Source organism: Giraffa tippelskirchi, chromosome 5 (genome assembly GCF_054371585.1).
Source record: "Giraffa tippelskirchi isolate mGirTip1 chromosome 5, T2T-mGirTip1v1.2.pri, whole genome shotgun sequence".
In the NCBI taxonomy this organism is placed as follows: domain Eukaryota; kingdom Metazoa; phylum Chordata; class Mammalia; order Artiodactyla; family Giraffidae; genus Giraffa; species Giraffa tippelskirchi.
Genome location: NC_137279.1, coordinates 21,063,447 through 21,087,797, shown reverse-complemented (window position 1 = coordinate 21,087,797; position 24,351 = coordinate 21,063,447). Strand labels below are relative to the sequence as shown.

The following is a 24,351-nucleotide window of genomic DNA, read 5'->3' as shown; positions in this document are numbered from 1 at the left end:
TAACAAACATACCAAGGCCACCACGTGTAGATGTGCAGCTTGTCCCATGCACTACTCAACCCCATTGCTCTGCAGCCATCCACAGACGATTCTGACATGGGTGGTCCACAGACCAGAATCTGACGTCTCTAAGATTATTGACTCATCAGATACAATCATCCCCATTCCACATTCCAGACAGTAGCCTGTCAGCACCTCAAAGGACTGAGTGCTCACTACCTACTCAATTAGCCAACTTTAGAAGTTCTTCCTTATATTGGGCCCAAAGAGGACTTACTGAAAATTGACATCAGTTCTCCTTTGTGCAATTTGCAGTGTTTTAGGGTCACAGATGATAAACAGGGCAGTTTAGACTCAGGTGATGGTTCAGAAGATGCGGTCACCTTGACAGCTCTTGCTCACCTGTGAGAGGACCTAATGTAAACCAGATATATTGGTGAGTATGCAAGGACCACAGGGGCACTGATTGGCTAGGAGAGCATTAGGAATACTCTTTAGGACCATGGTGATGCAGTGAGCACTCGGAACCTGCTCCAAGAAGGTAGGCTGCTATGGCAAATATCTGGTTCTGCTTATTAGAGGATGGACTACTGGAGCTTAAAAAATGCTAAATTATAAATCCAAAGTAAGGAACTAGAATATAGAATGTACCTGCCTAGGATGACTGGAAATAACAAGAGAAATTTGGATGAAGACAATACTGGGACTTCTCTACCTCAGCTGGTACAAGCCTATATACAGTGGTCCTTTGACACTCTAAGCTATTCATTTAGTAATTCACTAAATTCATTCATTCATAATATTGATTATGTGATTAATATAATCAGGCTAGATACAAGGAATGAGTACTAAGCAGAGCAAACATGGTATATGTCCTCATGGAATTAGTTTAGTAGGGATGACACAGTAAACTTGTAAGAAGGAAAAATATAAATACGTTATAAGGAGTTTAAAATAAAAAAACAAGGTCTATCTGTATGGAGACTAACAAGGCAGATCTTATGTTCAAGGAAGGTTTTTCTGCAAGGAGAGAGTTTGTATCCAACCTGAGGATGAATCAAAGTGTGCTGAGTGATCTGGGTACAGACAGAGAAAGGTATGGGCAGAGTCTCAGAGACAGGAAAGAACCTGGCCACACAGTATCCAAAAGGATGTCAGTGTAGTGGGAACATGAGCGAAGGGAGGCTGTGGTTTGAGATGAGACTGTAGAGGTAAGCTAGACTGCTGCCACAGTAGATAGGTGAGTAGGAAGTCATTAATGGATAAAATGCAAACAGTGGCATAATTCATGTTTGAAAGGATGACCCTGGCCATGCTGGGAGAAGGGATTGCAAGGAGCAAAACTGAAGGAGGTTACTTAATAAGTAATGGCCCAAATGAGAAATATCGGTGGTAAGAACTAGAGTAGTTGAGGGAGGAATTGGAGAAAAGCAGATGGGTTCAAAATACATACTCCAGAGTCAGAATGAATACCTTCCATGGAAGAGACCATGCATGTTTTGGTTAGCAGTCTATCTTCACTAGCATAGCATCTGGTATATAAATATTAATATATTGGAATCCATTATTTACAGATTCCATATGTACAAATTCATCTACTCACTAAATGAAACCCCCAAATTGATACTTGTGGCACTGATGCCCTCATTCACAGAATTTGCCGACAGGTGAAAATTTTGATTTGCCTGACACATGTGTTCCTAGCTGATGGCCCATAACCTATGTTCCACCTTCTTATTCAGCTCTCGTGCTGTATAGAGGTATCTTTTTCCTTGTCTACTCTGTGCCACTTTCTTGCATTTGTGTGCTTTTCATTGGTACTTTTGCTGCTTAATATGGTCCCCAAGTATAGTGCTCAAGTGCTTTCTAGTGTTCCTAAGTGCAAGAAGGCTGTGATGTACCTTACGGAGAAAATACGTGTTTTAGATAAACTTTATTCAGGCAAGAGTGATAGCGCTGTTGGCCATGAGTACAGTGTTGATAAATCAACAATGTACATAAAAGAAGTTGTCTATGAACAGAAACACACATGGAATGTATTCAGCAGTTGGCAAGAATGTTTGACCAGAGGCTCAGAGGAACCTAAGCCTGTAATCTCCCTAGGAGCAATGGTTCAGTATTCACTATACTGGTATTCTCAGCAACTTCATAGCACATAACTGCCTCAAATAATGAGAATCAACTATAAATGCTAACTGAAAAAATGAATGCAATAGATATGGCAGTACCTGTTCATAATTTGAGGACTGTAGGCTTAAACAATTACACTGATGGTGGCATCATTTATGGGGAGAGGATATTCTGAAAAGGGAACAGGTGTGCAAGGAAAATGCAAAATTCCATTTTCACATCTTTCTTTTGAGATGTCTGTGAGATATCCAGGTAGAGATGTCAGGTAGCCAGGTAGATATATGAGTCTGAGTCTCAGAAGAGATTTTTGGACTGGAGACATAAATGTATATATCATTAGCACATAGAGGGCATTTAGGGCTATAAGGGTAGAAGAGATCACATAGGAAATAAGTGCATGGAGAGAAGAGGCAGAACCAAGCCCTAGAGCATAGCCACACTCAGAGAGCCTATACTGAAGGGAGGAAATAGAAGGGGAAAGGACAACCAGGAAACAAGTGGTGTCACAGAAGGAAAGGGAGAACCATGCCAAGAAGAGTGTGGCCAGCCCTGGAGAGGGTGGCTAGGAGACTGATGAAGATGAAGACTGAAAAGCTGACCCTTGGATGGCACAATGAATAAGTTGGCAGTGACCTTGAGCCACCTTCAGGATAGAGGAGGGAACTGAAGAATGAATGGACATAATTAAAACACAATTTGACAACTTTTAGAAGAAATTTGATTTTAAAAGGTACCAGAGAATTGAGGTTTTGGTTAGAGCAAATAAGCAATCAAAAGAGGACTTCATTTTGATTTAACTTGGAAAATATGTATGATGCAGTAAGAAAATGAAAAACTGATGATGCTGGAGAGAGAAAAAAACCAAAAACCTGAAGATGAAAGCAAGAAAGAATGGGACCCAGGGCACTCTTGGAGGAACCAGTATTTGTCACAAGGAGGATTACCATCCTTTGCATGTATGTGCACATGCATATAAACACAGACACACACACACACAGCACTATACCTCTGTAACTGGCATCAGAAGTTAAAGACTCTTCATGTATCCCTATTACCTTATTGATTTAGACCAGAATTCTAACAGGTACAGGTATTTTGACTCTTCCTTCTAGTGCCTCAAAGTTTGCACCTTTTTTCCCCCATGTTTCAACCTTCAGACCTTGGTACCTGATCTTCTCTTAAGTTACCCTTCTGGAGCTCTCCTAAGTCTTTTTCTGACTCTCAGTTCTTTGTAGAGACTTCTCTCCTGTTCCTTCTCCCAACTTCTAAAGATTTGAGTTGTGTCTTTTTACCACCTGAGGCACTGCTCGAAGGCCGAGAAATGAGCTGGGATAGCTCATGGTCTTCTGCCTCCCTGCCACCAAAGGGGCAAAGTCCCCCGAGCATCCCAGGAAGTGCAGGGCTCAGCTCGCAGTAAAGGATATGCTTTCCTTAGGAATTTCATTTCCGGCAGTTCCATGCTCATCTGTTTTCAGTGTTCAGAATTCATTTGAGGAATGGCTGTGTTAATAATTTAAGTTTTACATTGCCCCAAAGGGCTTCTCTGGTGGCTCAGATAGTAAAGAATCTGCCTGCAATGTGGGAGACCCAGGTTTGATCGCTGGGTTGGGAAGATCCCCTGGAGAAAGGAATGGCTACCCACTCCAGTATTCTTGCCTGGAGAATTCCATGGACAGAGGAGTTTGGTAGTACAGTTCATGGGGTCGAAAGAGTTGGATATGACTGAGAGTGAAAGTAACACTTTCATTTCAAGGATATCTATCTCTCTGATAATCTACTTTAGCTCATGACATCCATGGACCTACAGTGTGTCCTGTGATCGGCTTTAAACATATCATCTCATTTTTTTCCTAATAACCACCTGTGAGGTAGGTATCACCATTGCTAGTTTATGGGTTAGGAAACTGAGACTTAGAGGTCACACAGGTAAAACAACAGGAGTCAGCATTTGCATACATGTCACACTCAAAAGCCTAAAACCTTCTCACTTTTTTGCTGTGCTGTGAAGTGGATAGCAGTGGTCACTTGGACTGTCTTTTCAGCCACCATTTTATTCCATGCTCCAAATTCCTAAAGCTGCCAAGATTGCTGTGAAGAAAAATACTGATTCAAATCAACTCATATCCCCTATTAACTGAATGCCTAACCCAGTGAACCTGTAGGCCCTGGAGACCATGGTAGTGCTTCCTCTTCATGAGAAACCTCTACACACTGTCTTTGACCACCCTGGTCAATCTAAATAATAGAAATAATAAGATGGCGGGTGGAATTATTTTAAGTCCCTGGCAAAATTTTTAGTACACTGTGAAAAATGGTGTTGAAGAGGCCTAGTCTACGTAAAGGCGAGTAATAAATAATGAGCTTCAGAACAAGAAAGAAACAACAATGATTGGTAAGTGGGCCCTCACCCACACACCTGCTCATGTGTGCATGTAGGTGACGGGGAGGGATGCCCTATGGCTTTAGATACTGGAAAGGGACCAGTAGTACCCATGCCAGATCAAGAGAAGACAGCTAACTTCATGCAAAGGAGACAAGCAAGGACTTCCCTGGTGGTCCAGTGGTTAAGACTTCCTGCTTCCAATGCAGGACTGATCCCTGGTCTGGAAACAAAGATCCCACACAGCATGGCCAAGAATTAACAATTCAATTTAAAAAGAGAGAAGCAGAGGAGAGGTCTAGAGTAAGAAGTGAACACGCAGAGTAAACTGGGGTGTTCAGGAGGCCTCTTTGCCTGCTGATGGTAAATAATGTGCCTGAATTGGAGCCGGAGTGAGGCAGCAGTAGAAGGAACTGATGAGGCAGGCAGAGAAGGTGTGGACAGACCAAACCTCAGAGAGCCGTGTGAGGACTATCAAGGCTTTCTTTGAAATAAGAAAAAGGAACTACAGAGACAGACTAAGAAGAGATTGATAACAAAGATTGATAACAAAGTAGGTACCAATCTCATTCCACTCAATATCCTTTTCTTAACTGGGAGTGCAGAGTCAAATTGCTATAGATCAATTTACACTTTATTCTATTTTAATAAAGAGGGCTCTGACTATTTTTTAAGCAGATGTGATTTGATTATGTGCTAATCTCTGCCCAATTAATAGTGTGACTCAGACTGTCTCCACAGCGCATCAAAACAACTAGTTAAAAAGGAAGCATTAAGTCAAGTCCATAGTGGTATGTGTTGGAGGCGTACCTGAGACACCAATTTCACAGCCTCATTGTGACATTCAAACCACCTTGTGTTCAGAGGCACAGGCCCCAGATAAAGACGGCCAGATTCTCAGGTCTAGCTTCTCCCAGATCCTTCAGCCTCCTTAGGAGGACTTGGTGGGGAGGTTTGTCTAATTAATGGCAAAAATTTGGGAGTGAAAACCCACAGCACAACCCAAATGCTTCATCACCCTTTCAAATACGTTTTCAAAGAATTTTGTAATATGCAGCTGCACAAGACGACACAGGGGGTGGAGGCTACAGCATTTTCACAAAACTGTGGCATGTGTGTGTGTACACATGCACACACAGTGTGACACACACAGTCAACACACACGGGAGCACATAGCACACACCATACAGGGCACACCTGCACTAACACGAGATTTGATATAAAAGAGAACAAATCTCTACTCAGGAAAAGTTTTAAAATTAAGGTTCTTGATGCAATTTCACCTGCTCCACAGCAAGATCATTATCATGACTATTACTGTTAATATTAATAACAAAAAAGCTAGTATTTGCATAACACTTTACATAAATTATCTCATTGGGCTTTGAAAGCTATTTTGCTAACATTTCCAACAAATAGTCAAGCCATAAAGAACAAAAAGAAAAAATAACCTTTGTATCAGGAGCTCCTAGGCTTTCTGTCACCAAAGACTTTTTATTCTTTTCCTTATGAGGTTTCTTATTTGTTAATATATTTGTTGTCTAATTGACGACCTTTATTAAAGAATATTCCCCTATCTTTATTCATCAAAGAACAATCAGTATGCAATAATCAGCATTACCTCACTGAGCAAATATAACTCCATGAACCTGCTGTTTGACTTACACTAAGATGCCTTATTATCTGTAAATCAATTTTAGTTTGACTTTTTGATATACTGAAGATAACTTTAAGATCCCTGTACCCCCTTCTAGGACATCTAGGGGTCCTAGGGCCCTAAGAAGGGAAGCAGTGATTGAAATCTCAGATAGAATTTTCTTCAGTTCAGTTCAGTCATGTCTGACTCTGCGACCCCATGGACTGCAGCATGCCAGGTCCCCCTGTCCATCACCAACTCCCAGAGCTTACTAAAACTCATGTCCGTTGAGTCAGTCAGTGATGCCATCCAACCATCTCATCCTCTGTTTTCCCCTTCTCCTCCCTCAGTCAATCTTTCCCAGCATCAGGGTCTTTTCAAATGAGTCAGCTCTTTGCATCAGGTGGCCAAAGTATTGGAGTTTCAGCTTCAGCATCAGTCCTTCCAGTGAATATTCAGGACTGATTTCCTTTAGGATGGACAAGTATTTTCTTCTTTGTCTTTTTTTTTGAAAGTTTTTTTTCTTTTCTTCCAGTTTTATTGACCCTTTCTTTTTAAACCAAATATGTGCTAATAAAGGAAGAGTTTTAATTGTTTGCAAGAAAACTCAGACTACTGGAGCAGGTAGCCATTCCCTCCTCCAGATGATCTTCCTGACCCAAAGTTCAAACCCTGGGTTCCCACATTGCAGGCAGATTCTTTACCATCTGAGCCACCAGAGAAATCCCAAGAGTTTTAATTGTTTGTAAGAAAACTTACAAGTCTCTTAAATCAGACACCACAAAGTAATCGTTTGAGGACCCACATACACAAGAAGGAAGGTAATGAACGAACTACTGCCAATACTCCTGTCTCACCCAAACACATCCCGGCCTGGCCAAGCCATTACTAGCACAACCTAGCAGCACTGAGCTCTGATGCCATCTCGTTTTCTTGACTTCCTATCCTGGCTTCTTAGTTAAATGTATGGAAATTTTCCAAACTTCTGAACTTCTTGGGCCCTCAATTTCTTCATCTGAAGCTTAGGTTCATAACTGGGTGACATTTTAGGACTATGGACACTGTGAGTAAGTAAGTATAAGGAGCTTAACATGGTGTCTGGCATATGACAAATAAGCAAGTTGTTGTTGTTCAGTTGCTAAGTCATGTATGATTTTTTGCGACCCTATGGACTGTAGCCTACCAGGCCCCTCTGTCCATAAGGATTTCCAGGCAAGAATACTGGAATGGGTTGCCATTTCCTTCTCCAGGGGATTTTCCCAACCCAAGGATTGAGCCCACATCCCCTGCATTGACAGGCAGATTCTTTACCACTGATCTATCAGGGAAGCCCAGGTAAGTAACACATTTTAGCTATTACCATCATCATCTCACACTTTCAGTACCTGTGGCTAGTTTCCAAGTTTTTTCAGGGCCATGAAAAGGAAAATCTAGTTATTAACGAGGTGTGTTTTCATAAAAGCTCTTGGTCCGAACATTGTTAGTATAACTGTGCATCTCTGCTAAGATCAACTCTTATGCAGCACACATAGAAGTTAGGGATGAGGGTTGTGGAGGCAAAATTGCCCCTGTTCAAAGAACTTTTTAGCTCTTACCAGCTAGGAAGACGGAGAAGGTGATGGCACCCCACTCCAGTACTCTTGCCTGGAAAATCCATGGACGAAGGAGCCTGGTAGGCTGCAGTCCATGGGGTCGCTAAGAGTCGGACACGACTGAACGACTTCACTTTCACTTTTCACTTTCATGCAATGGAGAAGGAAATGGCAACCCACTCCAGTGTTCTTGCCTGGAGAATCCCAGGGACAGGGGAGCCTGGTAGGCTGCCGTCTATGGGGTCGCACAGAGTCGGACACAACTGAAGCGACTTAGCAGCAGCAGCAGCAGCTAGGAAGAGCCAGATACAACCTCAAGTATAGGAGTCAACCTCTCTAAGCTTCAGTTTCCCCTTCTGTAGAACAGAGATTGTAACCCTCTCCTGAGGCAAAGGAGATTTGATGAGAAATCCCTCCCTCTCAAGAAAAGTTAGCTATCGTGATTACTATCCACTAACATATGAAAGTATATTTGCTGAATCTAGTCCCTGGTGCAAAATAGAAGACTTTTGAAATCCAAATACATTCTTATTTATGAAGGCAAAGCACATAGATAAACCAATAATTAGCCTTGAAAATGGAAAGCTAAAAAGAAATATGACTAGTGAATTTGTTCGTTTTTCTTTTCCCCTTGCACACATTAACTGTGGCTTGATTTTCAACTATGTCAATATACATCAACTGCTTCAGCAGCTCCATCTCATCTACTAGTTATTTCGCTGGTTGCTTCAGTTAAAGGACTAACAAGCGATCAATTAGCAGCTGGCTAATTTAGTTAAAATGTCAAGCTAGTTGTTTTCTAATAGTTCTAGTATATCCTAGGTCCTGTTGGAGACTCAGTGAGAGAAAAACTCTTTGCAAAGATGACTCTTCACTTCTTTGTAAGACTGCTCGGACACCCCCCATGTCCAGCTCCTCCCCAAATCTCCTTCCTCAGCCATTGATACATTTTTCCAACTTCTCTCCAAATCAAATGTGACAGGGAGGGCCTTTTCCTTTCTTCCTGACTCTAAACTGAGGCCTTTATAGATTCGCTTCGTGTTTCTATGGGGCAAACCAAACCCTACCTAAATAATAAAAAGTGGAAAAGTTTCCCCAGGCAGACTGTCTCTTCCGCACCTTGATTAGCCGAGCAAAATGTAGACATAAAATGCAATTGCTTTTTTTTCCCAGATGCTAAAAATGTCAGCCTTGATTTACCCCGACACTCTGACTGACTCACGGCAGACATAAATCCTTCACACCCAACGCAATCATTTTTTGACCTGCTCAGCGGTGGAGAGAGGGAGGGCTTTGCGTTTATCTTCCCGGTTGCCAGCACCTCGATCCCCATAACTCTTCCTTCCTCTACCCCTGAGAAGCAAGGGCTCCAGGAGTAAAGGCAGAAAGGCACATGTCTATTGTATTATTTCTGAAATATCATGCAACAAGGGGTTTCTACTTAATTTAGAGAAGAGGAAAAAAGTATTTTTAGAGACCGATTTACTCTCACCTAACCCCCAACCTCACCTCATCACGGCTTCATCCTTGATTAGGAAAATACCGTGCACTTTGGAAGCAGCTATCGTTTTTAGTGCAGCAAAAAAAAAAAAAAAACGTCTGATGCCTTTCTGTCAGATTCTTTCCCAGGCAGCCCATGTGATATTATTCCAGGGACTCACAACAGGGCTGTGAAAATTGCCATTGTTTGTAGTTTGCTCAAACCCAGTTTGGTGGCCTGTCAGCTTGGCAGCATGGCCTCCAGAAACCTGGCATCTGAAGCATAATCCATTAAGCAAATGGGCATGACTGGTTAATGGGGGAGACATGGGGTCTGACCTCACACCAGCCCCTTACTAAGAGCAGCTTTGAACAAATCATTTCCTTCTTCAGAATTAGGGCCCCAAATCATTAAGAAAGCTCCACATACATCTGTCCATCACTTCTCCTCCAACAAGGATCTTGTACTTTGAAGTGCTTTGAGCTCTTCTAAACCAACAAACGAAATGAAGTGAAAGTCACTTAGTTGTGTCCGACTCTTTGCGACTCCATAAACTGTAGCCCTCCAGGCTCTTCTCTCCATGGGATTTCCCAGGCAAGAATACTGGAGTGGACTGCCATTTCTTTCTCCAGGGGATCTTCCTGACCCAGGGATGGAAACCAGGTATCCTGCTTTTGGAGGCAGATTCTTTACCATCTGAGCCACCAAGAAAGTTCCCTAAACCAAGGAGAGGTGTAAACTGATGGCACAATTCTCCATGCTCTCTGTGGCTACGGGTCAGAAAAATGATGTCCACTGCTCCCATAAGAGACGGTCTCTTCCCTTCCAAACTCACAAAGTGGACCACCTGTCATCCGCCTCTGTCCCCTATGCAGCAGTATGGCTTTCTCTCTCCAGCCCCTCATGATGACCAAGAGTCCCAATGTCCCCATTTCTTCTTTTACTTATGCTTTTGCCCATGAGGTTTTCTTTATCATCTTCTCTCTTAGTTGAGTTTTTAACCTGGGAGTTTCTTAATGACACAGACTATAGTCCCGTGCCTGGCATATAATAGGCATCTAGGGACTTCCCAGGTGGTAAAGAATCCACCGGCCAATGGAGGAGACATAAGAGACACGGGTTCAATCCCCGGGTTGGGAAGATCACCTGGAGGAGGGCATGGCAACCCACTCCAATATTCTTGCCTGGAGAATCCCCATGGACAAAGGAGTCTGGCAGGCTAGAGTCCACAAGGAAGGCAAAGAGTTGGACACAACTGAAGAGACTTAGCACGCACTCACAATGAGTTAAAGAAATGGGCTCCTGTCTCCCCAGAGACTGTCTTTCAGCACTTGGCCAATCAATTCTCTCACAACAAAGATGCTCCTAAATTTTTCCTGAGTCAAATGCTTGAGAGTCCTCCTACTGCACATATATTCCTATATCTCTCTGTCTCTGTCTCCCCCAGCCCACAGAGGTAGGTGTGAAATTAATTTCAGAGAAACTGGAGGAAGGCAAAGGCATACCTCTCCCCTCTCTCCAAGACCTCCCTTGGCAGGCCATCTCCTCCAGCTCACCCTCAGCCCCAGGTCAACCTCCACCTGCCCACAGCTACTTCAGGAGGGCTGTGCCTTGTTGACAGTCCCTCAATTCTCCTCAGAGTTGAGAGGTATAGACGATCTGGAGTTCCACACAGAGAACTGCTCCAATCCCACAGTCAAGAGGACCTCCAACGCGATCTTCAGGAAAAGTGAGGCTTCAAGAAAGTTGCACCTCTTTATAGCACTAGGAATAAGGACAATGAAGTGTTCAAGCACCGAGAAGGCATATATGTTTCTCCACAGAACAGTCCAACACTAGAGGTTTTTTCTAACATTATGAAAGCTAAAGTTGAAGGTCATCAGCTTCATTTGTAGCTCTCTGGTTGGGGATCACCCTAGTAATCCTTTCCCTAAACTCCCACAGAGCTTTATCCAGGCTCCAGCTAGTCAAGGAGAGAAGCAAAGTCACCAAAGCTCCTTTTGCTCTTGTCTCAAATGGACCATGAAGACCCATGCCCCATGCAGAAATGAAGGGGACCCTGTCACTGATATCTAGGCTGTAGTCCGAAGTACATTGCCATCTAATCTCCATTCTGCGCATCAAAGAGGAAAGGGGAAAAAATTAACACCAGCACTTAAGATGTTATGAAAAGTGTGCAACATGCTCTGTTAGCCAGCCCCTAGCCTTGGAAGCCATACATTATTTAATAGAAGCAAGACTTACCCTAAATGAGCCAGAACAACTGCTTAAGGGAGGGGGAGAGTGTGGAAGAGGAAGGATTGTGTGTATACATTTTTTTTTTTAATTTCTCCGACCGTGCCCGCTAGTTTTGTTTCTTATTTAGGATACAGTATTAATCATGCTAATATTTTACAGCGGGGTTTTACTCTTTAGTCATTACTTTAATCAAACCCATCAGCGAACGAAGGAACACGTTACCAGGTGGGAATAACTGCTACCGCTCACTGTTAATTACTTTGCATTTTACAGCAATCAGCAGCAGGAGCTGAGATCATAATAAATTCATGACTTATGGGCCCATAAAATCATTACCGTAGGAAAATATGTTTTATCGGGGATTCGATGGGCTGCTGCACAGAGAGAGATTTCTTGAAGGAAATGACACCCATGAAATTAAACTGATCTTAGCAGTCAGCAGAAATGCAAATGCACAAAGAGAGCAAAAAATTTTACTGTGGGAGAAAGAGACTGGCAAATGAAGGACTGGGTGCAGATTATGGGGAGAGGGGTGTGGCCACGAAAGGGGTGTGGCCACGAGAGGGCGGAGCCCCAGGTGCTGCCTGTAAGGAGGGTGCTCAACAAAAAGGCTCCGGGCAGAGAGCAAGGGAGGGATGAGACTTAGTGACCCTGGGCTGATCTGGAAGTCTGGGAGAGTAGTGCATTTACTACATCCTAGGCTTTAACCTTCTCCCATCCTTCTTTATTTCAGCTACCGTGTTCTCAGAGGCCTCGAAGACAGTGAGGTTAAAGACAAAAGGACAAGTCAATAAATCATCCCCGAGACAGTAAAAAAAAAAGGGAAGGACCGGCACTCCTGTGCCTTCTCTCTGGTCCTAAGGCAACTCAAGTAAGCTGTTCACGGACATCATCACTCCTTAACTGAAACAACCCTGCCCCGCCTTCTAACCCCCATAGCCACCCACACACTCCCAGCCTAGCTGGGTGCGACTTTGTGTTCCTAAAGGCCATCTCTGGTCTGTGGGAAATGCTCTCCGTGGAAGATAATTAAATACCGGCTGTTTGTTTCATTGGGGAGTTTCTCTATCTTCCAATTTCTCGCAAGAAGCAGTCATGCCATTTGTTTGGAAGTAACTGTTTCCCCTTTCCTTTGCTTCTTCCAATTATGCTAGACAAATACAGGCCCTTATTTAGTGTTATTATAAGCACGAAATTATAACTGATCCTTTTAAATGCTAAAGCACTAAAAATAAGTTCTTTTATCAAGGCACACCAGGTCCAGATCTAGCAGCTCATTAATTTCTGTAACTCAGACAAGAGGAAATTCAAACAAATTCCAAGAGCTTTCAATGGAAGGTTTATTCATTCTTGCTGGGATGATCACCATCCTTGTTCATCATTATCATTATTGTTCACATTTCTAAAGGGCTAGGGAGGGGCTGTCCTCTCAATGGGGTGAACAGCACAGCTGAGAGAGATCCATGTCACCAGAAAGAAGACAAGGAGCCAAAGATGAGTTTGAATCCCACTCTTACCACTTAGTGGTCCTGAGGAGTCCTAGGGAACTCACAACTTCCTAGACCTCAGTTATTGTAAAATAGGGAAAATTATATCTAACTTTCTGTAAAGAGTTATCGTGGAAATGAAATGAGTTTACTCTGTATGTGTAGCACAAAATAAAACAGTAGGCAGAGTCTCTGACACAGTTGATCCACTTCTCGGGAACTGTTCACAACCCCACCCCAAGGTCGGTCAAGGTAAAACTGTCAGCTCCCTGAAGAAGGTGGGGATACTAAGGAACTGGCTGGGAGAGCTGGCCCACAGGAACCTTGCACAACAGCAGCCCGTTACATGGAATGATAAATGGATGGTGTAGGGCATTTGGCTACATTCCCACCTGTCACTGTGACTTTCAGGAATATGTACTGCACTCCTTGGCTCTTGGGAGATTCGGAGCCTCTTAAGAGAGAGATTGGCTTTGGGAGCAAGAGTCAGTGACAGCAGGCACCAGCCTCCCTGGGACAGATGGAGATGCCCTGGGAAGCTGAGCCTGGGCTCCGGGCTGTGCTATCTCCTTTTCACCATTACAGTCTCTGTCTCTTGCCTTTACCTTTTTGAAATGATTCATAATAAACAAACAAAGTGGCCTCTTCTCATCATTTGCCCCAGCATCTTCTCCTCACCCATCAAGGCTGTCCTAACCCAGGCCTCCCCGCATCCCACCCACTGCCTCCCAAGAGGCAGTGCTGGCAACAAACTTTAGCAAGGAAGCCTGCTCCTCTTAAGCTCTTCGTGGTCCTCACAGCCAATAAAAGTAAAGCCAGACCTGCCTCCCCTGCCTAGCTCCTACCCCCAGCCCCGTGCTGTACCTCAACACTAGGGAAAGAAAAACAAGTAAGGAAATATAGGCCAAACTGTAATCTAGACACCAAGAAATGCCATAACGCTCCAGCATTACCTCTCTCAGGAGATCAGTGTTTCAATAGGAGTTCAGATCACAAGTGAAATGATTTTGATGGGTGCTGACCTTTTAGCCATGTATGTGTGTCCTTGGTAAGGTGGGTAAGCGAGCCCCTTACAATGGGTTGAAATAAAAGAAAGAGATTCAGAGGTGTGTATGGAGTTTCCCCCTCATTTCCAGTTTTCAAAGTCATATTGGAGCAGCTGCGGTACAGTGAAAGGAAGAAAAGCACCAGAGTCAGCACAGACAAGTTCAAACCCCAGCTCTGTCCTATGCTAGTTACCTGACTTTGGTGAGTTATTGAAGATCCTCAGTTTCCCCAAGTGAATTATTGGGATTATGCATCGATCTTTCCAGTTGTAAAGGATTAAATGGTTAATGCTTATAAAATATCTATAACAGGATATTCACAAATGCTCAGGGCTATTACTAAATTAGCACCTTGTTACTAAAAAAACTCCAGGGAGCTACTGCAATGAGTATGAGTGAGAGTTCCAACCTGTGTTAGAAATCCCAGAACAGTCTAAGCTATAAAACCCAATATGTGGTGTAGAATCCCTGTATCTATTAGAATCCTGAGGCTACAAGAAGAAACTTATCCTAGACATCTTTCACAAAAAATGTATTTATTAAAATAGATAACAGTCACTTGATTTAAATCTCAGCCATAATTAGATGCCATGATGAGGGATTTTAAACATTTCTATCTGACCATTGTTGAATAAGCAAAGGAAGACCCTATGGAAAAGAGAAAGAGGAATTAAAGCTCGGTCTGGGTCTTCTATGCCTTCATACCCATGCTTTACATATGTCAAGTCATCTGTGTGCTAAGTCACTTAGTTGTGTCCGACTCTTTGAGACCCTATGGACTGTAGCCCACCAGATTCCTCTGCCCATGGGATTTCCCAGGCAAGAATGCTGGAGTGTGTTGCCATGCCCTCCTCCAGGGGATCTTCCCAACCCAGGGATCGAACCTGTCTCTTACGTCTCCTGCCTTGGCAGGTGGGTTCTTTAACCACTGTTACCACCGGGAAGCCCCAAGCCAAGTCATACAGACTGCCACAAACTTGTTTATCTGTCACAGTTAAATAACAGCAGAGAGGTACTGTTCTTCAGATGTACATGTGTCATTTTCTTTTTTATGTGCTATAACACCTTATAGGAGTTCAAAAATGAATTGATTGATACTGATGATTTTAGCAGAAAAACTTTCCGTTAATGACATTACTTTGGGGATGACAGTAGACAAACATTTTCTTTTAAAGGAAACAAACTTCTTTTAAAGGAGAAAAAGGAACAATGTCATCAGATGCTTATTTTGTGTCCTGAATTGTGCTGGATATTTACACATCACAAAACCCTGTTGTCGGTCCTAATTAACAGCCAAGAAGGTAGGGAGGCAAAAATAAGAACATAAGAACATGCTGATATATTGTGTGTCATTAGAGGGAAGAGTCGGGGATAGGAAAATTCTTGCCTGGGAAATCCCATGCACAGAGAAGCCTGGAGGGCTACAGCCTCTGGGATCGCAAAGAGTCAGACACAACTTAGCAACTGAGCACACACACACTAAGTATATGAAGAATATATATGGGAACAATAAATAAAGAATATACTTTTTATCACATCCTAGTTACAAAAAATAGGCCACATATTGGATCTTTAAAGTAATCTCAATATATTACTGAAGAACAATATCAGACTTCAACCACAATGAAACAGAAATTATCTTCAAAAGGATAATTTACATTTTTATATAAATGAAATCACATTTTATCAAATAATTCTTGGGTTAAACGGGAAGTGGTAAAGGAAATTTAGAAATATTCAGGACTGAATGATAATTAAAATACCACTTGTCAAATTCTGCAGGACACTAGTAAGGTCATGCTTACAGAAAAATTTATAGGTTTACATAAATGATCAGGAAATAAGAAAAGTTAAAAGTAAATTAGCTAAGCATGTAACTAAATAAGTTGGGGAAAGAGCCGTAGAGCAAACCCAAGGAAATGAAAACTCAGGAAATAATAGCAGGGCAAAAATCAATGAAATAGAGAACACACACAATGAAAGATTAACAAATTCAAAAGACAATTTGCTTGTCTCATAATGAAAATAAAATATAAATCTCTGGCAATACTGATCAAGGGAAAAAAAGAGGAATGTTGCATGCCCTCCTCATGAAATTAGGATGGATGGATGGGAGTGAGGTAGAAAGACATTAAGAAATAGCTGTTGGTGAGTATATTTGAAAACTCTGATGAAATGAATAAAAGACTAAAAATTTGTAGGTGTCCAAGTTATAGCAACAAGATTTGGGGAGCTTAAAGAAACCAGTTAAGAGCTATAAAAGAAATTCAATGACTTTTCTATCCCAAAACTAGCATAATAGTTTATAGAAGAGTTCTATAAAATTCTCAAGAGATGATGAATTCCAGTTTTAAGCACTGCTTCTAAAAAATAGCAAAAGAGGGAAACTTCACCTAGCTCATCTTATGAGAAAATGTAATTTTGATTCTGAAACTAGATAAACATAAAAAAAGACAATTCTAGAGTCATTTCACTTATAAATTTCAATACAAAGATACAAAATAAAATAGAAGCTAGCAGAATCAACAATGATATATGTGTATCAAGCTCAAGTGAAATTAACCAGGGATGCATCAATAAATCTAACAACATAATTCATCATGATCAGAATGAAGAAAAATACAGAGCAACAATAATGAGGTTCCTTTAAAAACTAAACATAGAGTTACCATATGATCTTGCAATCTCGCTCCAGGGCACATATCTGAACATTCCAAAGCTCTAATTCAAAAAGGTATATGCACCCCAATGTTCATAGCAGCACTATTTACAATAGCCAAGACATGGAAGACGTGGTGTTTGTATATATATATTGTGTATTATATATATACACACACAACAGAATACTACTCAGCCATAAAAAGAATGAAATAATGACAGGTACAGCAACATGGATGGACCCAGAGATTATCATACTAGGCAAAGTAAGCCAGACTGAGAAACACAATTATCACATGGTATTACTTATTTGTGGAATCTTTTTAAATTATGCAAATGAACTTATTTATAAAATAGACTCATAGACATAGAAAACAAACGTATGGTTATCAAAGGGGAAAGGGGGGAATAAATTAGGAGTTTGGGTTAACAGATACGTACTACTATACCAAAAATAGATAAATAACAAGAACCTACTGATTAGCACAGGGAACTACATTCAATATCCTATAATGACTTATAATAACCTATAATGAAAAGAATCTGAAAATACATAGATATGTATAACTGAATCACTCTGCTGCATACCTGAAACTAACATTGTAAATCCACTATATTGTAATTAAATATATATAACTATATATATATTATAAAATATCAATAAATAATAATTGTATAATAATATCAATTGATTCAGAAAAAGCAGTTGATAAGGTGTTACTCCTATGGTGATGTATTCTATCATCTCTATTAATTTAACTTAGTATAAGAGATCAGTGTTGCAAAGAAAGTGAAAGAAAATAAGAGGTGTAAGGATTGGAAGATGGTAAATTGTCTTCTACGTAAATGTGATAATCTACCTAGAAAAAGCAACACAGTCAACAGCTGCCAGATACTAGATCAACCTACAAAAGTCAAAGAAATGTCCCTAGACTAGTAAAACCCAACTGAAACTGTCATTTTAAAGAGTGAAAAATACCGATTGCAATACCAACAGCTACAAAGTAACTAAAAGTCAACATCACTGGAAGTATACAAGACCTCTATAAAAACAACATAAAACACAAATAAAGGACATAGAGGAGGATAATGTGCATGTAATAAGTAAATGAAGAGATCCCATGCATGGATAGGATGATTTAATAGTCTAAAATGTGGATTACTTCCAAATTAATATTTAAATTAAAGCAATCAAAATAAAATCTTAGGTCAAATTTCCATGAAACATAATAAACATATCCTAATTCCTAAGAAGGGTAGTACTAAAGAATGTTCAAACCACCAAATAACTGCACTAATCTCCCATGCTAGTAAGGTTATGCTCAAAATTGTCCAAGCTAGGCTTCAGCATTACATGAACTGAGAACTCAGATGTTCAAGCTGGGTTTAGAAAAAGCAGAGGAACCAGAGATAACTGCCAACATTCACTGGATCATAGAGAAAGCAAGGGAATGCCAGAAAAATATCCACCTCTCTTTCATTGACTACATTAAAGCCTTTGACTGTGTGGATCATAACAAACTGTGGAAAACTCTTAAAGAGATGGAAATATCAGACCTTCTTATCTGTCTCTTGAGAAACCTGTGTGCAGGTCGAGAAGCAACTGTTAGAACCCTGTATGCAATAACTGACTGGTTCAGGATTGAGAAAGGAGTATGACAAGGCTGTTTATTGTCACCCTGTTTATTTAACTTATATGCAGAGCACATCATGCAAAATGCCAGGCTGGATGAGTTACAAGCTAGAATCAAGACTGCCGGGAGAAATATCAACAATCTCAAATATGGAGATGGTATCACACTAACGGCAGAAAGTGAAGAGGAACTAAAGAGCATCTTGATGAGGGTGAAGGAGGAGAGTGAAAAAGCTGACTTAAAACTCAATGTTAAAAAAAAAAAACAACTAAGATCACTGCATCTGATCGCACAATTTCATGGCAAATAGAAGGGGAAAAAGTGGAAGCAGTGACAAAGTTCCCCTTCTTGGGCTCTAAAATCACTGTGGATGGGTGACTGCAGTCATGAAGTTAGAGACGATTGCTTCTTGGCAGGAAAGCTATGACAAACCTAGACAGTGCATTAAAAAGCAAAGACATCACTTTGTCAGCAAAGGTCTGTATAGTCAAGGCTATGGACTTTCTAGTAGTCGTGTGTGGTTGTGAAAGCTGGACCATAAAGAAGACTGAGCAATGAAGAATTGATGCTTTCAAACTGTAGGGCTGGAAAAGACACTTGCGAGTCCCTTGGAAATCAAGGAGATCAAACCAGTCAATCTTAAAGGAAATCAACCCTGAATACTCTTTGGAAGGACTGATGCTGAAGTTTCAATACTTTGGCCACCTGATGCAAACAGCTGAATCACTGGGAAAGACGCTGATGCTAGGAAACATGGAAGGCAGAAGAAGAATAGGAAGACAGAGGATGAGGTGTTGGATGGCATCACTGATTCAATGGACATGAACTTGGGCAAACTCCTGGAGATGGTGAGGGACAGGGAAGCCTGGCATGCTGCAGTCCATGGGATCATGAAGAGTCAGACACAACTTGGCAACTGAACAACAACATGTTTAAGGAAAACTATCTCTATTAATGTACAAATCGTTATTAAAAGAGAAGACTAAATAGAAAGGACTTGTCCAGCAAAATATCATTATAAGATGACAGTTTTTTAATAACTCTGGCATTAAAATAAAAACAGGTAAGTGGACCAAGGAACTGAAGAGAAAACTCAGAGATCTGTGACATTATAGGACTATGCTTTGTTGTTTAGTCGCTAAGTTGTATCCAACTCTTTTGTGACCCCACTGGCTATAGCCCACCAGGCTTCTCTGTGCATGGGATTTCCCAGGCAAGAATACTGAGGTGGGTTGTCATTTCCTTCTCCAAGAGATCTCCCTGACCCGGGAATCAAACCCGTGTGTCCTGCATGCAAGCAGATTCTTTACTGCTGAGCCACTGTATTATAGCCCTTATAGGACTATAATACACACTAAAGTAGTTCTATAAATCAATGAAGAAAGAATTATTCAGTCATTTGGCTGAAACTGGTTTGCTAGACAGAAATAAAATGGAATCCCTAATTAATACCACATAAAAGAAATATAGAAGAATATTTTCATTATGTAAGGGTATAGACTTTTCTAAATAAATTTTCCAAGTTTGAATCCTAAAACAATAACTCAATGAATTATATGGCAACAAAATTATTTCTTTTTTAAATTTATTTATTTTTAATTGGAGGATAATTGCTTTACAATATTGTGTTTGTTTCTGTCATATATCAACACATGCATTGAAAGACATCAGGAACTAGAAGACAGACATCCTCAGTACTTAAAACTGTAAGGAATTAATATCTAGAAAGTAGAACTGCAAAGTAAATTCAAGAAGAGAGCATCTCCATTAGAAAAATGGGCAACTAATATAAATAGATTTTTCTGGAACTCTCTTGCTTTTTCGATGATCCAGCAGATATTGGCAATTTGATCTCTGGTTCCTCTGCCTTTTCTAAAACCAGCTTGAACATCTGGAAGTTCACGGTTCACGTATTGCTGAAGCCTGGCTTGGAGAATTTTGAGCATTACTTTATTAGCATGTGAGATGAGTGCAATTGTGCGGTAGTTTGAACATTCTTTGGCATTGCCTTTCTTTGGGAATGGAATGAAAACTGACCTTTTCCAGTCCCATGGTCACTGCTGAGCTTTCCAGATTTGCTGGCATATTGAGTGCAGCACTTTCACAGCATCATCTTTGAGGATTTGAAACAGCTCAACTGGAATTCCATCACCTCCACTAGCTTTGTTCATAGTGATGCTTTCTAAGGCCCACTTGACTTCACATTCCAGGATGTCTGGCTCTAGGTGAGTGATCACACCATCGTGATTATCTGGGTCATGAAGATCTTTTTTGTACAGTTCTTCTGTGTATTCTTGCCACCTCTTCTTAATATCTCCTGCTTCTGTTAGGTCCATACAATTTCTGTCCTTTTTTAAGCCCATCGTTGCATGAAATGTTCCCTTGGTATCTCTAATTTTCTTGAAGAGATCTCTAGTCTTTCCCATTCTGTTGTTTTCCTCTATTTCTTTGCATTGATCGCTGAGGAAGGCTTTCTCATCTCTCCTTGCTATTCTTCGGAACTCTGCATTCAGATGGGAATATCTTTCCTTTTCTCCTTTGCTTTACGCTTCTCTTCTTTTCCCAGCTCTTTGTAACGCCTCTTTAGACAGCCATTTTGCTTTTTTGCATATCATCGAAAAAGCAAGAGAGTTCCAGAAAAACATCTATTTCTGCTTTATTGACTATGCCAAAGCCTTTGACGGTGTGGATCACAATAAACTGGAAAATTCTGAAAGAGATGGGAATACCAGACCATCTGACCTGTCTCTTGAGAAACCTGTATGCAGGTCAGGAAGCAACAGTTAGAACTGGACATGGAACAACAGACTGGTTCCAAATAGAAAAAGGAGTATGTCAAGGCTGTATATTGTTACCCTGCTTATTTAACTTATATGCAGAGTACATCATGAGAAACACTGGGCTGGAAGAAACACAAGCTGGAATCAAGATTGCTGGGAGAAATATCAATAACCTCACATATGCAGATGACACCACCCTTATGGCAGAAAGTGAAGAAGAACTAAAGAGCCTCTTGAGGAAAGTGAAAGAGGAGAGTGAAAATGTTGGCTTAAAGCTCAACGTTCAGAAAACTAAGATCATGGCATCTAGTCCAATCACCTCATGGGAAATAGATGGGGAAACAGTGGAAACAGTGTCAGACTTTATTTTTTTGGGCTCCAAAATCATTGCTGATTTTGATTGCAGCCATGAAATTAAAAGATGCTTGCTCCTTGGAAGGAAGGTTATGACCAACCTAGATAGCATATTTAAAAGCAGAGACATTACTTTGCCAACAAAGGTCCGTCTAGTCAAGGCTATGGGTTTTCCAGTAGTCATGTATGGATATGAGAGTTGGACGGTGAAGAAAGCTGAGCGCCGCAGAACTGATGCTTTTGAACTGTGGTGTTGGAGAAGACTCTTGAGAGTCCCTTGGACTGCAAGGAGATCCAACCAGTCCATCCTAAAGGAGATCAGCCCTGGGTGTTCATTGGAAGGACTGATGTTGAAGCTGAAACTCCAACACTTTGGCCACCTCATGCAAAGAGTTGACTCATTGGAAAAGACCCTAATGCTGGGAAGGATTGGGGGCAGGAGGAGAAGGGGACGACAGAGGATGAGATGGTTGGATGGCATCACCTACTTGATGGACATGGGTTTGGGTAAACTCCGGGAGTTGGTGATGGACAGGGAGGCCTGACGTGCTGCAATTCATAGGGTCACAAAGAGTCAGACACGACTGAGTGACTGAACTGAATTCAACTGTGAAAGAGAAAATCGAAAACCTGAGAAGCATATCAACAGACACTCAAACTCATCAGTAGTCAGAAGCATGCAAATTAAAACAACACTGAGATTTCACTCTATACCAATTAGATTGGCAAACATTAGAAAACTGGATGATGCCAAGTATTGGGGCAGAGAATACATGTATATTGGAATTCCTGTATATTGCTGGGGGGAATAGAGACCAATGGTATTTTCAGGGGAAACAGTCTTGCATTACTTACAAAACTAAATGCACATACCTTATGACCTGGCAAATCTGTTCCTAGATTATACAGTAAAAGGAATTTTCACACAGGTCCAAAGGATGTGTTCAAGATGTTCACTGTAAATTATTTGCAGGGTATGTCAGTGGCAGCTCATGGAGTTGTGCAGGTGACAACCTAGTAGGTTGTGCACAGTGGCCTGAACTTGGTCGTCCATCACTGGGACAGGGGGTAAGTTAAATGTGGAGGATGCTCACCGTGTGCTAGAGGCAATAGACACGTATACACACACCAACAAGAAGAGATCTTACAGCACAGTGGAAAAGTCATAAATATAATAAGAGTACAAAATATATATGCTTTTCAAATACCAAAACTACATGCACACAAAACAGAAACAAACAGTTTTTAAGAACATGCTTAAACAAAATGATATACATTTTAAAAGGAGATAATTGCCTCTGGGAAAGAAGGGAATGGAGGTTGGAGATGGGGATAAAATAAAACCTAACAGGGCCCTTCTCAGATTCATGTCATAACGCTCACGAAGTCAGGAGAATAATTACCTTAGCAGTCTCCTCCTGAAGATTCTCAGCCAAAATATTTTCTGTTAAAATTATTCAACTCTGCCATTATAGCAAGAAGGCAACCGAAGGCAGTATGTAAAGAACAAGTAGGGTTATGCTCCTGGTTTGTTCACCAGAAGTTGGTGGGCTGATGTAGTCCACAGTCTGTAGTCTGCTGACTGCTGATTTAGACTCCTGAGATTATAACAGGTACACTAAAGGACTCCTTGTTACGCAGACTTCACTTACAGATCCAAAAGTCTGGTTATGGGACTTGCCTGGTAGTCCAGTAGTTAAGACTTGCACTTCCAATGCAAGGACCACTGGTTCAATCCCTGGTCAGGGAACTAAGATTCTGCATGCCACATGACACAGCCAAAAATATTTTTTAAACAACAATAAGAACAATAAAGTATTTTTTTTAATCTGGCTGTATAGCCTGAAATTTTCTGAATGTAGTCTGAAAAAAGCCAATGTATTTTTGTGAGCAATAGAAGGGAATAAAAATCCCAAACTGTCTCAAACAACCCTTGGGTTTAGTGTCTCAGACTGCAGGCAAAAAGAGGAAACCGAGTTGAAAAGATCTCTAGGCAGAGTTATTCTTATTGAAACCCTATTCATCTTTTAAACTGCTATTTCCATGGGAGCTACCAAATCCATGAGAGGCAGGAGCTGGTCAGGGTTCTGAGGCCTATTATTTGAATTTTTATATAAGCAGAAAATGACAGATACCAGGACTCTACATTCCTACAATCCTATAAATATCCTTTTCTTCTGGGAAGTGTGTCTGACCAAAACATATGAGCAATGTGACAGACTAGTAAGAGAATAGAGGTTTAAATGTCAGCTCGAAACAATGTTCATTTCCTTTAAAGAAAAAAGAATCATTTGCACAGCTCTTTGAGTCACAAAAGTGAACCTCTTTCAGTTTGAAGTTCATCCAGAAAATCCTTTTGCAAAATATTTGCTGAAACACTGTAATGTAGGAATTGGAAGGGATTAAGGCTTGTTCGGTTTCTCCTCCCCCACACCTATCTTTCCTGAGCTGACTTGTGCAGCCCAGAAGCTGAAATCCGTGTGTCTAAGACCCAGATTCCAAAATCAACATATCATTCTCCCTCTACCACCAAAAATGAAAATGTTACTGAAATGTCTCATTTATAGTAAAAATATGCCTCAGAGAGCAGAACAATGGTCCTTCACACAATCCTGTTAGCTCCCAAACACCTCTAACAGAGCCTCTTTTGTCCTTCACTTGTTCTAACATCAGTAAGGTCCTTACAAGGTAGAGTTTCAGCCACAGTGTGGGCCCCTGCTCTCGAATTACCACCCAGTTCAGCCACTGGGGCTCAGAGAAGGAACAGCTGTGTGGCAGTGACTCTGATGGCAGCGGTTCAAACAGGGGAAAAACGACTGTGGGCTACACTGGTTTAGGGAGATTCAAGAAATGAGCCCATTTTTTTACATAAAAAGCATCCTGGAACAAAGATATCAAAAGATAAGGAGATGCCTGGCAGGGAGAAATGACATAAT

At 41.1% G+C, this 24,351-nt stretch overlaps 1 long non-coding RNA gene across 9 annotated transcripts in view; it reads right to left on the bottom strand.

Moving 5' to 3' along the window:
* LOC145507395 (uncharacterized) overlaps nucleotides 1-24,351 on the bottom strand; it is a 721,493-nt gene that overhangs the window by 511,474 nt on the left and 185,668 nt on the right. Inside the window, exon 4 of one of the 9 annotated variants that reach the window (XR_014054819.1) lies at nucleotides 278-414. The exons of the other annotated variants lie outside the window; for them this stretch is intronic. This is a non-coding gene — a long non-coding RNA (uncharacterized LOC145507395). The remainder of the gene's footprint in view (nucleotides 1-277; nucleotides 415-24,351) is intronic. 9 annotated transcript variants of the gene reach the window in all.